Below are 11,471 nucleotides of genomic sequence, written 5' to 3' on the forward strand. Positions count from 1 at the left end.
GCGCTCTGCAAATGTCTTTGCACTAGTGTGACTATAGCAAAGTCCAATAGCCACGTATAGAATGCCACTAGGTACACTGAGTGTTTGCAAGTATAATGGCTTAGTTATCATGAGTTGGAGTGTGCAATGCAGGTAGAGGTGCTGCAAATGTCTTTGCATTAGTGTGACTATAGCAAAGTCCAATAGCCACGTATAGGATGCCACTAGGTACACTGACTGTTTGCTAGTATAATGGCTTAGTTATAATGAGTTGGAGTGTGCAATGCAGGCAGACGCGCTCTGCAAATGTCTTTGCACTAGTGTGACTATAGCAAAGTCCAATAGCCACGTATAGGATGCCACTAGGTACACCGAGTGTTTGCTAGTATAATGGCTTAGTTATAATGAGTTGGAGTGTGCAATGCAGGCAGACGCGCTCTGGAAATGTCTTTGCACTAGTGTGACTATAGCAAAGTCCAATAGCCACGTATAGGATGCCACTAGGTACACTGACTGTTTGCTAGTATAATGGCTTAGTTATCATGAGTTGGAGTGTGCAATGCAGGTAGAGGTCCTGCAAATGTCTTTGCACTAGTGTGACTATAGCAAAGTCCAATAGCCACGTATAGGATGCCACTAGGTACACTGAGTGTTTGCTAGTATAATGGCTTAGTTATAATGAGTTGGAGTGTGCAATGCAGGCAGACGCGCTCTGCAAATGTCTTTGCACTAGTGTGACTATAGCAAAGTCCAATAGCCACGTATAGAATGCCACTAGGTACACTGAGTGTTTGCTAGTATAATGGCTTAGTTATAATGAGTTGGAGTGTGCAATGCAGGCAGACGCGCTCTGCAAATGTCTTTGCACTAGTGTGACTATAGCAAAGTCCAATAGCCACGTATAGAATGCCACTAGGTACACTGAGTGTTTGCTAGTATAATGGCTTAGTTATCATGAGTTGGAGTGTGCAATGCAGGTAGAGGTGCTGCAAATGTCTTTGCACTAGTGTGACTATAGCAAAGTCCAATAGCCACGTATAGGATGCCACTAGGTACACTGAGTGTTTGCTAGTATAATGGCTTAGTTATCATGAGTTGGAGTGTGCAATGCAGGTAGAGGTCCTGCAAATGTCTTTGCACTAGTGTGACTATAGCAAAGTCCAATAGCCACGTATAGGATGCCACTAGGTACACTGAGTGTTTGCTAGTATAATGGCTTAGTTATAATGAGTTGGAGTGTGCAATGCAGGCAGACGCGCTCTGCAAATGTCTTTGCACTAGTGTGACTATAGCAAAGTCCAACAGCCACGTATAGGATGCCACTAGGTACACTGAGTGTTTGCTAGTATAATGGCTTAGTTATAATGAGTTGGAGTGTGCAATGCAGGCAGACGCGCTCTGCAAATGTCTTTGCACTAGTGTGACTATAGCAAAGTCCAATAGCCACGTATAGAATGCCACTATGTACACTGAGTGTTTGCTAGTATAATGGCTTAGTTATCATGAGTTGGAGTGTGCAATGCAGGTAGAGGTGCTGCAAATGTCTTTGCACTAGTGTGACTATAGCAAAGTCCAATAGCCACGTATAGAATGCCACTAGGTACACTGAGTGTTTGCTAGTATAATGGCTTAGTTATAATGAGTTGGAGTGTGCAATGCAGGCAGACGCGCTCTGCAAATGTCTTTGCACTAGTGTGACTATAGCAAAGTCCAATAGCCACATATAGAATGCCACTAGGTACACTGAGTGTTTGCTAGTATAATGGCTTAGTTATCATGAGTTGGAGTGTGCAATGCAGGTAGAGGTGCTGCAAATGTCTTTGCACTAGTGTGACTATAGCAAAGTCCAATAGCCACGTATAGGATGCCACTAGGTACACTGAGTGTTTGCTAGTATAATGGCTTAGTTATCATGAGTTGGAGTGTGCAATGCAGGTAGAGGTGCTGCAAATGTCTTTGCACTAGTGTGACTATAGCAAAGTCCAATAGCCACGTATAGGATGCCACTAGGTACACTGAGTGTTTGCTAGTATAATGGCTTAGTTATAATGAGTTGGAGTGTGCAATGCAGGCAGACGCGCTCTGCAAATGTCTTTGCACTAGTGTGACTATAGCAAAGTCCAATAGCCACGTATAGGATGCCACTAGGTACACTGAGTGTTTGCTAGTATAATGGCTTAGTTATCATGAGTTGGAGTGTGCAATGCAGGCAGACGCGCTCTGCAAATGTCTTTGCACTAGTGTGACTATAGCAAAGTCCAATAGCCACGTATAGGATGCCACTAGGTACACTGAGTGTTTGCTAGTATAATGGCTTAGTTATAATGAGTTGGAGTGTGCAATGCAGGCAGACGCGCTCTGCAAATGTCTTTGCACTAGTGTGACTATAGCAAAGTCCAATAGCCACGTATAGAATGCCACTAGGTACACTGAGTGTTTGCTAGTATAATGGCTTAGTTATCATGAGTTGGAGTGTGCAATGCAGGTAGAGGTGCTGCAAATGTCTTTGCACTAGTGTGACTATAGCAAAGTCCAATAGCCACGTATAGGATGCCACTAGGTACACTGACTGTTTGCTAGTATAATGGCTTAGTTATAATGAGTTGGAGTGTGCAATGCAGGCAGACGCGCTCTGCAAATGTCTTTGCACTAGTGTGACTATAGCAAAGTCCAATAGCCACGTATAGGATGCCACTAGGTACACTGAGTGTTTGCTAGTATAATGGCTTAGTTATAATGAGTTGGAGTGTGCAATGCAGGCAGACGCGCTCTGGAAATGTCTTTGCACTAGTGTGACTATAGCAAAGTCCAATAGCCACGTATAGGATGCCACTAGGTACACTGAGTGTTTGCTAGTATAATGGCTTAGTTATCATGAGTTGGAGTGTGCAATGCAGGCAGACGCGCTCTGCAAATGTCTTTGCACTAGTGTGACTATAGCAAAGTCCAATAGCCATGTATAGAATGCCACTAGGTACACTGAGTGTTTGCTAGTATAATGGCTTAGTTATCATGAGTTGGAGTGTGCAATGCAGGTAGAGGTGCTGCAAATGTCTTTGCACTAGTGTGACTATAGCAAAGTCCAATAGCCACGTATAGGATGCCACTAGGTACACTGACTGTTTGCTAGTATAATGGCTTAGTTATAATGAGTTGGAGTGTGCAATGCAGGCAGACGCGCTCTGCAAATGTCTTTGCACTAGTGTGACTATAGCAAAGTCCAATAGCCACGTATAGGATGCCACTAGGTACACTGAGTGTTTGCTAGTATAATGGCTTAGTTATAATGAGTTGGAGTGTGCAATGCAGGCAGACGCGCTCTGGAAATGTCTTTGCACTAGTGTGACTATAGCAAAGTCCAATAGCCACGTATAGGATGCCACTAGGTACACTGACTGTTTGCTAGTATAATGGCTTAGTTATCATGAGTTGGAGTGTGCAATGCAGGTAGAGGTCCTGCAAATGTCTTTGCACTAGTGTGACTATAGCAAAGTCCAATAGCCACGTATAGGATGCCACTAGGTACACTGAGTGTTTGCTAGTATAATGGCTTAGTTATAATGAGTTGGAGTGTGCAATGCAGGCAGACACGCTCTGCAAATGTCTTTGCACTAGTGTGACTATAGCAAAGTCCAATAGCCACATATAGAATGCCACTAGGTACACTGAGTGTTTGCTAGTATAATGGCTTAGTTATAATGAGTTGGAGTGTGCAATGCAGGCAGACGCGCTCTGCAAATGTCTTTGCACTAGTGTGACTATAGCAAAGTCCAATAGCCACGTATAGAATGCCACTAGGTACACTGAGTGTTTGCTAGTATAATGGCTTAGTTATCATGAGTTGGAGTGTGCAATGCAGGTAGAGGTGCTGCAAATGTCTTTGCACTAGTGTGACTATAGCAAAGTCCAATAGCCACGTATAGGATGCCACTAGGTACACTGAGTGTTTGCTAGTATAATGGCTTAGTTATCATGAGTTGGAGTGTGCAATGCAGGCAGACGCACTCTGCAAATGTCTTTGCACTAGTGTGACTATAGCAAAGTCCAATAGCCACGTATAGAATGCCACTAGGTACACTGAGTGTTTTCTAGTATAATGGCTTAGTTATCATGAGTTGGAGTGTGCAATGGAGGTAGAGGTGCTGCAAATGTCTTTGCACTAGTGTGACTATAGCAAAGTCCAATAGCCACGTATAGGATGCCACTTGGTACACTGAGTGTTTGCTAGTATAATGGCTTAGTTATCATGAGTTGGAGTGTGCAATGCAGGTAGAGGTGCTGCAAATGTCTTTGCACTAGTGTGACTATAGCAAAGTCCATTAGCCACGTATAGGATGCCACTAGGTACACTGAGTGTTTGCTAGTATAATGGCTTAGTTATCATGAGTTGGAGTGTGCAATGCAGATAGAGGTGCTGCAAATGTCTTTGCACTAGTGTGACTATAGCAAAGTCCAATAGCCACGTATAGGATGCCACTAGGTACACTGAGTGTTTGCTAGTATAATGGCTTAGTTATGAGTTGGAGTGTGCAGAGGACAGGAGGGTACAGTGCCAGGATTTTGGGGCTCTGGATAGAGGAATGGAAGCCTGCCTTTCTATCCCTCCTAATAGGCAAATGCAGCGAGGAAATCCCTGACCTTGGCTACACAGACGCTGGCGCTGTTTTCAGGACCTGTCACCTTAACTCTGACCCTGCCGGTTTGAGCCCTTAAAAGGACTGCTAGAAAGTGCTCTCCCTAAGCTGTCCAGCGCTGTGTATGGAGCGCATACAGCTGTATCAGCGATAGGACTCAGGAAGGAGCTGTGACAGTGATGTCTGACACCAAAGACGCAGAAGAGATAATGGTGTCCTGGAGGAAAATGTCCGGTTTTATAATGCAGGGACATGTGACATGGACATCCTATCACACATGCCGTTGCTTCTCTGGCTAAAAGTCCACTTAGCTGTGTGTGTGTCTGGGATTGGCTGACATGCTTGCCCGCCCCACAAGACGCGCGCGCTTAGGGAAGGAAGACAAGAAAAAAAAAAAAAAATGGCGATCGCCATTATAGAAACAGCTGTGATCTGAAGGCGCTGTTCACGCACACTATACATTGAAATGTCATAATAGTGTGATTCACAGAGTGACTTACTCTATTACAGCAGAAACCAAGCTAGGATTTAGCTGTTTTTTTGCTGCTAGAACCGTTCTCGAACGTTTCTAGAACTATCGAGCTTTTGCAAAAAGCTCGAGTTCTAGTTCGATCTAGAACATGCCCCAAAATCACTCGAGCCTAGAACTGGAGAACCACGAACCACAAACCGCGCTCAACTCTAGTCACCACCCGTCCACAGTCCTTACGGCAGACTCCAATCGGCCTCCACTGCAGACGGTCACCACATCCTGCCAACCTTGCTGTCCTGTCCGGGCCACACACCCGGACCAACTTCAGGCTCTTTGCTGTCACTTTTCTCCTCTCTACTACTTTCCTCCTTCCACTTCCTTAGCTTAACTCTCACTGCCTGTGTTTTCCCTCCTCCTTGGTGGGTGGAGACCAACCTCCTGGCTCCACCACCTGGTGTGGACAACAGCCCCTGGGGAAGGCAACAAGGATTTTGTGTTTTGACTATGATATGCCTGCAGAGAGTGTGGGGTGTGTAAGTGTTGTGCTCTGTGGCCTCTGGCTTGTCCATTCAATGTAAACTTCAATTTAAGCAAAATCCCTTTGTAGGAATAAAACTGGTAAAATATATAATAAAAATTGTAAATGTTTCATTAACCAAAAATACTTTCCTTCAGCAATAAAAAGGCCCCATCAGTCACAATTCTGCTCTGCTAGCCAATACACAGTAACTTTCCATCAGGTTTCATAGTGTAGTGCTCATCACGTCTGCTTAACACGCAGAAGGTCCTAGGTTGAATCCCCAGGAAAACCAACCTGTTCATGGTGTTGAACTAAAACCTTATCACCCCGCAATATATAAAGTTCTTGGCTTTGTCGCCGAATAACGGGATGTTTTGGCTTCCATCACCAACAGAGCTACAAATTTGTTTTTTTTCCCCTGGCGGTGAAAACTCGTCTCTAATTGCCATTACTTTGCAGGATTTCACAGCTTTCATAGTGGAGTGGTCATCACGTCTACTTCACACGCAGAAGATCCTGGGTTCAATCCCCAGTAAAAACAGGCCATTTTCGCTGTTGAAGTAATTTGCTATCAACCTGTAATATATGAAATTCTTGGTTTTGTTGCCAACTGATAATATATTTTGGCTTCCATCACCAAGAGAACTACGATTGTGGGTTTCTTTTTTATTGACCATTTTAGCAGAAAACATAATCCCATATTATAAAAATCCTGTTTGTTTCAAAATATATAGTTCCTTTAAATACAAAAGCAAACGACTAAACTATGTAGAAAAAAGTAACACATTTATTGTAAACTTCCATTTAAGCAAAATCCCTTAGTAGGAATAAAACTGGTAAAATATGTAATAACAATTGTAAATGTTTCATTAACCAAAAATACTTTCCTTCAGCAATAAAAAGGCCCCGTCAGTCACAATTCTGCTCTGCTAGCCAATACACAGTAACTTTCCATCAGGTTTCAAAGAGTAGTGGTCATCATGTCTGCTTAACACGCAGAAGGTCCTGCGTTCAATCCCCAGTGAAACCAATCTGTTCTTGGTGTTGAAATAATACCCAATTAAACTACAATATATGAAGTTCTTGGCTTTGTTGCCGAATGATGGGATGTTTTGGCTTCCATCACCAACAAAGCTACGAATTTGGTTTTTTTTTTCCCTGGCGGTCAAAACTTGTCTCTAATTGCCATTACTTTGCAGGCTTTCAAAGGTTTCATAGTGTAGTGGAAATCACATCTGCTTTACACGCAGAAGGCCCTGGGTTCAATCCCCAGTGAAACCCATGTGTTCTTGGTGTTGAAATAATATCCTATCAACCTGCAATCTATAAAGTTCTTGGCTTTGTTGCCGAATAACGGGATGTTTTAGCTTCCATCACCAACAGAGCTACGAATTTGTTTTTTTTCCCCTGGCGGTCAAAACTCGTCTCTAATTGCCATTACTTTGCAGGGTTTCAAAGGTTTCATAGTGTAGTTTTCATCACGTCTGCTTCACACGCAGAAGGTCTTGGGTTCAATCCCCAGTAAAAACAAGCCGTTTTCGCTGTTGAATTAATATGCTATACACCTGTAATATATGAAATTCTTGGTTTTGTTGCCAACTGATAATATATTTTGGCTTCCATCACCAAAAGAACTACTATTTTGGGTTTCTTTCTTATTGACCATTTTAGCAGAAAACATAATCCCATATTATAAAAATCCTGTTTGTTTCAAAATATATAGTTCCTTTAAATACAAAAGCAAATGACTAAACTATGTAGAAAAAAGTAACACATTTAATGTAAACTTCCATTTAAGCAAAATCCCTTTGTAGGAATAAAACTTGTAAAATATGTAATAAAAATTGTAAATGTGTCATTAACCAAAAATACTTTCCTTCAGCAATAAAAAGGCCCGTCAGTCACAATTCTGCTCTGCTAGCCAATACACAGTAACTTTCCATTAGGTTTCATAGAGTAGGGGTCATCACGTCTGTTTAACACGCAGAAGGTCCTGCGTTCAATCCCCAGTAAAACCAATCTGTTCTTGGTGTTGAAATAATACCCAATTAAACTACAATATATGAAGTTCTTGGCTTTGTTGCCGAATGATGGGATGTTTTGGCTTCCATCACCAACAGAGCTACGGATTTGTTTCTTTTTTCCCCTGGCGGTCAAAACTCGTCTCTAATTGCCATTACTTTACAGGATTTCAAAGGTTTCATAGTGTAGTGGTCATCACGTCTGCTTCACATGCAGAAGGACCTGGGTTCAATCCCCAGTGAAACCAATCTGTTCTTAGTGTTGAAATGATTCGCTATCCACCTACAATATATGAAGTTCTCGGCTTTGTTGCCGAATGACGGGATGTTTTGGCTTCCATCACAAACAGAACTACAAATTATTTTTTTTTTTTCCCTGGCGGTCAAAACTCGTCTCTAAATGCCATTACTTTGCAGGATTTCACAGGTTTCATAGTGGAGTGGTCATCACGTCTACTTCACACGCAGAAGGTCCTGGGTTCAATCCCCAGTAAAAACAAGCCGTTTTCGCTGTTGAAGTAATTTGCTATCAACCTGTAATATATGAAATTCTTGGTTTTGTTGCCAACTGATAATATATTTTGGCTTCCATCACCAAGAGAACTACGATTTTGGGTTTCTTTTTTATTGACCATTTTAGCAGAAAACATAATCCCATATTATAAAAATCCTGTTTGTTTCAAAATATTTAGTTTCTTTAAATACAAAAGCAAACGACTAAACTATGTAGAAAAAAGTAACACATTCAATGTAAACTTCAATTTAAGCAAAATCCCTTTGTAGGAATAAAACTGGTAAAATATATAATAAAAATTATAAATGTTTCATTAACCAAAAATACTTTCCTTCAGCAATAAAAAGGCCCCGTCAGTCACAATTCTGCTCTGCTATCCAATACACAGTAACTTTCCATCAGGTTTCATAGTGTAGTGCTATCAACCTGCCATATATGAAGTTCTTGGCTTTGTTGCCGAATGACAGGATGTTTTGGCTTCCATCACCAACAGAGCTACGAATTTGTTTTTTTTTCCCCTGGCGGTGAAAACTCGTCTCTAATTGACATTACTTTGCAGGATTTCAAAGGCTTCATAGTGTAGAGGTCATCACGTCTGCTTCATACGCAGAAGGTCCTGGGTTCAACCCGAGTGAAACCAATCTATTTTTGGTGTTGAAGTATTTTCCTATCGACTTGTAATATATGAAATTCTTGGTTTCATTGCCAAATGACAATACATTTTGGCTTCCATCACCAAGAGAACTACGATTTTGGGTTTCTTTTTTATTGACCATTTTAGCAGAAAACATAATCCAATATCCTATTAAACATACATTCCCCTTCTCAGATTTGCTATACCGGATCTTGCACGGGGCTTTGGATGAAGGAATTATAACAAAGAAGGTTTTTGATGGCCTCTTCGTTGCATCTCCCAAAATCCCCACCTTTTATCTCCTGCCCATGATCCACAAGAATCCCAAACACCCTCCGGGGCGCCCTATCGTATCCGGCATAGATGGCTTATGCGACCCTGTCTGTCGCTTTATCGACTATTATTTAAAACCTCTTGTGGAAACATTGCCATCTTATGTTAAGGATATGACGGACGTCCTGAATAGGGTCGACGGGATTTTTGTGGATTCTGATACCCTTCTTGTCACGTCGGACATAGAGTCACTTTATACCAATATTAACCATGATGATGGTCTGGAGGCAGTCCGCTTCTTTCTGAGCAATACCAACCGTGATGGCCATTTGTGTGAGCTGATCCTGGAGCTGCTCCACTTTATCCTGACACGCAATTTCTTCATTTTCAAAGACCGGTTTTAATTTACAGACCAGAGGCACTGCGATGGGCGCGGCCTGTGCGCCTTCGTACGCTAATATGTTCCTCGGCCATTGGGAGAGGGGCATTTTTGGCGACGAGGGCGTGCCAGCCGCTACCCATGCGCAGTGCTGGTTAAGATATATTGATGATGTTTTTGTTTTGTGGCAGGGTACCGTGGAGCAGCTCTCGGACTTTATGGGTGTTTTAAACCATAATTCATTGAACCTTAAGCTCACTTTTAGATATGATTTACAGTCTATTGATTTTTTGGATATTATGATTGGAGTTGACCGTGGTCGGCAACTACAGACGAATGTCTTTAGGAAGCCTACCTCGGTCAACTCCCTTTTACATGCCTCATCTTCTCATCCTGTTAGTACCATCCAAGCCATCCCGGTTGGGCAATTTCTCAGAATGAGGCGGATATGCTCTACATCTGATAATTTTCAGTCCCAGGCCAATGATCTAACATCGAGATTGGTTAATAGGGGATATAGCCATCGTGTCATAAAGAAGGGGTACAATAGGGCAAAGAATACTAATCAACAGGAGCTTCTGCAGCCATCTAGTCAGGCGAATACGGGGGCAGGAGAGGCTCGATTCATATCTGCGTGCAACCATGAATGGCATAACATGCGTGCCATATTAAACAAACACTGGCCGATACTAAAATCTGATCCTACCCTAAGGGATTTGGTCCCTGATTATCCTCTAATGACGGCACGCCGTTCCAAAAATCTACGAGATTTTCTCGTACATAGTCATTACGTTCCTGTGATTTCCCATCCCTTTGGTTCTACTAATCCTATTCGTGGGTGTTTTCCCTGCGGTCGCTGTCTTGCGTGCACCAATGTCTCTCGCAGTAAGACCTTTTCCACCGCAGATGGTAGTCGGACATTTGATATTAGGTGTTACATCTCATGCGCAACTTCCTATGTTATCTATTATGCTAAATGTAGTTGCCCTAAGATATACATAGGTTTAACTTCTAGGGAATTGCGGGTGAGAGTGCGTGAACATGTGAGAGATATTGGTGCTGCCAAGACGGTGACCGATATTTCTACTCTTAAGACCCTTCCTAGGCATTTTCGGAACCATCACGGATGTAATGCGAGATCATTGCGTGTCATAGGGATAGATGTCGTACATGGCGGCAATAGGGGCGGGAACCTTAAAAAGATCCTCGCCCAAAAAGAAACCAAATGGATCACCCTACTGGGTACTATGGCTCCGTCTGGTCTGAATGAGTCCCTTAGCTTTGCCCCCTTCCTTTAGACCCCTGTCCTCCTCCCCCCCTTTTTTTGCTAGATATGGTTTTTTACCACCTATGCAATTTTTTACCTCTGTTTTTATATTCTAATTTTATTGCTGCAAGTGTTTTATGCCATTTTGTGCCCTTTTCTTTGCAGCTTCCATATTCTGCTCTCTATGGATCACTGCCTCTGTTAATATGACTACCTGAATACATCGTGCATCTGGACTATGATTACAAAGTGGCTTCCCCCATGACAGCCGGGATTATATACTGCTTGGTCGAGGGCTAACTACTGTTATTCTTGTGATTCCTGCCATTTCATTATTTCTTTGCCCTCTTTCCTTGGCGTTCCTATACTGCTGTTTGTGTGGGAGCCCGTATATCTGTATCTTTGTATGTTCCAGTATGTGTGGTGTGCACATGCCTGGTCTTTCTTCTCTCCCTGGCATGCTTAGCGATGTCTCAAGGGCGGAGTTTTGCTCGTGGGGGGGCGTTGCCTTAGCCCTCTCCCCTGCACTCCTCGGCTTGACTTTGCTCGCATCTGCTAGTGGGATTAGCAATGACCGCGCATGTGCCAGCTTAAACCTGCACTGACTGGCCTGTCCGATCCATGTGATGAACCATATGGTCTATTAAAGCTTCTGGGAACAGATGAGTCACCACCCCTCCTTGGTCTGATGAAGGGTTATACTAACAAGACCTGAAACGCGCGTTATCTTGCTTCTGAGGGGGATCTTTTGGTCTCTGGCTCCTGCACTTATCTGGCA

General features: G+C 42.8%; 2 non-coding genes across 2 annotated transcripts; both read left to right on the forward strand.

Annotated features, from left to right (window-relative positions):
* The first annotated feature begins 6,813 nt into the window (after positions 1-6,813).
* On the forward strand, positions 6,814-6,886 carry TRNAV-UAC (transfer RNA valine (anticodon UAC)). The gene has a single exon. It is a non-coding gene; the product is annotated as a tRNA-Val (tRNA).
* Positions 6,887-7,801: 915 nt separating this feature from the next.
* On the forward strand, positions 7,802-7,874 carry TRNAV-CAC (transfer RNA valine (anticodon CAC)). The gene has a single exon. It is a non-coding gene; the product is annotated as a tRNA-Val (tRNA).
* Positions 7,875-11,471: the final 3,597 nt, after the last annotated feature.

The sequence above is a fragment of the Anomaloglossus baeobatrachus genome, chromosome 2 (assembly GCF_048569485.1).
Source record: "Anomaloglossus baeobatrachus isolate aAnoBae1 chromosome 2, aAnoBae1.hap1, whole genome shotgun sequence".
Taxonomy (NCBI): domain Eukaryota; kingdom Metazoa; phylum Chordata; class Amphibia; order Anura; family Aromobatidae; genus Anomaloglossus; species Anomaloglossus baeobatrachus.